Source organism: Lactuca saligna, chromosome 8 (assembly GCF_052625555.1).
Source record: "Lactuca saligna cultivar CGN05327 chromosome 8, ASM5262555v1, whole genome shotgun sequence".
NCBI lineage: Eukaryota > Viridiplantae > Streptophyta > Magnoliopsida > Asterales > Asteraceae > Lactuca > Lactuca saligna.
Window position 1 is genome coordinate 94,685,168 of NC_136424.1, and position 4,539 is coordinate 94,689,706.

General features: G+C 33.2%; 1 long non-coding RNA gene across 1 annotated transcript; it reads right to left on the reverse strand.

The window, feature by feature from the left end:
* Positions 1 to 1,945: 1,945 nt before the first annotated feature.
* On the reverse strand, positions 1,946 to 3,976 carry LOC145008503 (uncharacterized). Its single transcript, XR_013663502.1, has 5 exons — positions 3,638 to 3,976; positions 3,414 to 3,449; positions 3,148 to 3,210; positions 2,972 to 3,041; positions 1,946 to 2,357 (listed from the first exon to the last, which is right to left on the reverse strand). It is a non-coding gene; the product is annotated as an uncharacterized LOC145008503 (long non-coding RNA).
* Between the last annotated feature and the right edge of the window lie 563 nt (positions 3,977 to 4,539).

Below are 4,539 nucleotides of genomic sequence, written 5' to 3' on the forward strand. Positions count from 1 at the left end.
CATCCTGAATTCCAGGAATAAATTTAATTGGTTTATATTCACAATGATAAGGCGACCTGGCGAGTTGGAGGCCCCCAACTCGTCGAGTAGAGATTAATATTGGCCGCGTGATTTTAAAACCAACTCGACGAGCTGGAGGACCCAACTCGATGGGTTGGATCTGAGTGTGAAGACCCTAATTTTTAGGGTTTGCACCCTCTTTAAAGGACCTTAAGCCGTTTATCCCGCCTCCTCTTCACCTTATCACCCAGAGACAAACCCTGATTAAGCTATCTTCCACTATAAGAGAGAGTGAGGCTAAGAGGATGTCTTTTGGTGCATTCGTTGAAGGAACTTGAAGAGTCAAGGACTTAGAACAAGAAGGATACCTTGGATCCGACATCTATTCTGTTGTAGTAGCCAATTGGAGGTAAAAAGCAATTACCTTGATCACTTGTTTATTAGATCTCTACATTAGAGAGTTTATGGCCATATTTAGCATTTTCTTGAGTCATTATTGGTTTTGAACTTTCCTTGAAGCTAAGACTTTAGATCTGGACACTATTAGGCCCTTTAGGCCTAAAGACTCAAGCTTTATAACTATATTTACATAATTAAAAACCAAAACCAATCTTTAAAGATAAATCCAAAGAAATTAGATAGGGAAACCATCAATAAAAATAAAAACACATCAGTACTAATAAGCACAACATCAACTAGTGAAAAAAACACATCACAACATAAACCTCAAAGTACCTAAAATCATATATTAAATCAAATAATAATTCATTGAATGATAGCTAAAAGAAACTTGGAAGTAATCATACGCAACACACAAAAGTCACACACAACACATACATAGTGAAAGTTTTAAGGACTCTTTTGCCCCTGGTAATTGGTAATTGGATCAGAGGTTTTTACCACTTTTTTGCCCCCAAAAAGGTAATGCACTTGGATTTATAAACAAAGAACCCTCTTTACAGTGGAACATATCTAATTTAGATGAGTGATTAATGACATTTTCGCACCTACAAGTGTTAAATCGGTGTTACTATTGAAACTTATTAAAAAAGGATAAGTAGTTTTTCTACTTAATGTCCATTCTGCCCCTGGATGATCTTTTGACTATTAAAGATAGTCTTGGTATAAGAAGTACATCATCATTTGGCATTTGGTGGTGTTGTTTTGCTTGGCCTTTGAACTATATTACCACTACAGGTTAAATTTTTGAAGACCACTTGAAGTCATGAAAGTTAACTGTTGTAAAGAGGGTTATTTTTCTGTAACAACAAATATCACATGTTATATTCAGTGAAAATGCTTAATTTAGACTTCAAAATAGTTCAAAAAAGAGGTAAATATACGTGAAAAAGAATAATTGACCTCTTTGGGATTCAAACAACTTTTCACTTTTCATCCAATGCACTGTTTACTCAGTAAATCCTATCATTGCACCCTACCAAAATTTTAAAAAGTTATACAAACCCAAACGTCTATAGATATTTATACATATAATAAAAAATAGTAAATAAATAAATAAAAGCAAATTGAGACAATATATAGCCCATCATCAGGTTAGAAGCTTATGCATGAACAAACATCAACCAAAATGCTTTGATTATTTAAAGTCATATTCATTACATGCTAATTTTCAAAATGAACCCAAAATAATCTTTGAAACCCTTTTAATAAAAACCAATTTTCCCCTTGTATTTTTTAATTTTTTTTTATGCCTTGGAAGTGAAATTTAGAAACTTTTCACAACCCAATCCTCTCTATTTATCTCTATTTCATGTTGTTTCCAAAGGAACAAAAAGTAAATTTTTTTGCTTAGTTAATCCAAGAAACGTCTGTAAAGAACTAAGAGATTGAAAAGTGAAAAGCAGTAGTATGTTAAATGAGATGCAAGATATATCAACATACTTTCGTTTCACATAACCCATGCCCGCCAATACATGGTTTTAAACAACTCATACTTCAATCGGAATAGGGAACAATGTGGGTGCTATAAAAATTTAATATGAAAACTTATCTTCAGTTGAAGCCTTGAAGTTAAACTAAAGAAAGAACCAACATCTTCATTATAGGCTTGTGAATAAAAATAAACAAAAATTAGCGGCGCAACTTGTTGCCCGTTTGTCATCCCAGTGATTGTACGATGAAAACTAAGATATTTTAATGAACTTTGTTTTATTTGTTAAAAACCAAGAAAATAGACCATCAAAAAACCAAAAAACCAACAAAAAACCAAGGGTTTTTAATCGAAAGTGATAAAGAAAGAGAGTTGATGGTATTGCACCGGTGAGTCTCCCAATCTCTACAAAGTCTTCTTTCTGAACTTTCTCAGCAAGATATATCCATGTTGAGGCTCTTTGTAGCTATAAAATCAAAGGATCAAAACGTAAATTAGCACTTTAGGGTCTATCTAGCACTTCAGGTAAAAAAAAGAAGAGAAAAAAATGATCAAATCATCACTACTTGATAGTGACTCTTCCGGCAGAAACTGTATTTTTTTATAAATTCACTATCAGGCATTTCAACAAACAGTTTCTTCACATCTATAAAATGGGAATATAAGTACAAGTTCTTAAATAAAGACCAGATGTAAAATACAAACATAACACGTAAAATATCAAGAATTTTAACTTTCTCATATATGATGCATATGAAGATCGGTCCTACGATTTCAAGGCCGCTTTTAAAATGTTGTAGCTATTCGGATTTTAAAACAAAAATGAAACCCAAATCAATTGGGGGAAATCAAACACAAAAATTAGATAATAATGTCAAAATAAAACATGAATTAGTAAAACAAAGATCAAGAGGGTGAGTGCTACTAATGAAAATAACTAACCATTCGTTTTTCTATTTAGACCCATAATTAGCAAGAAATATTAGATGATTTTACATACCTACATATACAAAATCAGTAATAAAACCAATAAAAATAGAAATTTTGTGTAAGAATACATAAAAACATTAAAGATAAAACCTCCAGGATTCGAGTTTCTTGTTCAAGCTTCTTCAATTCAACCAAGGATTCGAGTTTCTTGTTCAGGCTTCTTCAATTCAACCAAAAACAGAGTTGATTAATAAGAACTGTTAGAGAAAATATATAATCCCTAATCATGTAGAAAAGATTTAAAAAGAATAAGATATCGATCTCACTTATAGAGGTAGTGGTGATGGCAAAAAAAAGTTTTCTTCCTCATCAACTTTGTGTCTCCAAATCTACAGAAAACATCAGGGTCTCTTGATTAGGTTTACTAACCAAAGTAATTTTCAGTTTACTAAAAACCCCATTCTTCAACCTCATGCAATCAGAAATCAAACTGTTCTACATAAATTGGATTATTAGGATCACTGAAAAACATTGAATAAAACAGATCATCAATGTCAAAATACATAAACAATATCATCTTAGAGAAACATACCAATAAAAATTCAAGTTTGCAGATGTTACTCTTTCTCTGCAATATAGATAGTTCAAAAATAAATCAACCTACGAATAAGAAAACAAAACTGCAAATTAACGCAACTAAATCTGGTGAGGGTACCAAATCAGAAAAATAAAACCCTAATTGGAACAACAGATAAAAAAAAAGCGCAATTGAGACTAATGGAAAACTAATGAAGAAGCACCCGAGAGTTAAGATACCAAAATTCCATTTTTTTGTGGAGTGATTCATCACGACTTAGGGTTAGGGGTTAGGGGTTAGGGGTGTGTGACATTGGCGTTGATGGGGACGAAGGGATAAGGTTAGGGTTTCTCGTCTCGACAGAAGGTAGAAGCGGCGCACGGGGCGCTGAAGGGTGGTGGTAGGAAAGGTGGACTTCCAAGGGCTCGATAATCTAGTTGAGGGGGAAGAACATTTGGGTGGCCGGTGACATACTTCTGGGTTGTAGCGACGACGTCTTGACGGTACTGTTAACGAAGGTATGCTAAAGATTCAAGAGAGCAAGTAGAGAGAGACAAAATAGATTTGGGAGAAACAGTGGTATGCAGATGGTATTAGGCTTTTCCATGTTTATACCGTTTAGACATAGGGAGAAGCCGAGAAGGTACATTTTCACTATGCTTAATAGATTTGTACGTAGTATTTTAACAGGTATACCTCTTAATTTTCAAGAAATGGGCAATATGTTTAATAATATAGTATATATATATATATATATATATATATATATATAGAGAGAGAGAGAGAGAGAGAGATGACGGTTTACTTGTAATTCTAAAAAAATAGAGATCTTCATATTAAACCCCAGTCACATATTCCTCGTTTGGCGCTCTAACACTCCAACGTATCGACAACAGTAGGGTATATCTAATTATAAATGACTATATGATAGAGTGGTATAATCATATATGATTATGTATGTTTATACATATATGTCTAATCATAAATGATTACATATATATATATATATATATATATATGTGTGTGTGTGTGTGTGTGTCTATTCACATAATGGGTAATCATATATGATTATAGTGGTAAGATGGCAGAGGAGGCGGCAGTATACATGACGGTGGTGATAGTTGTGGGGTCGACTGGTGGA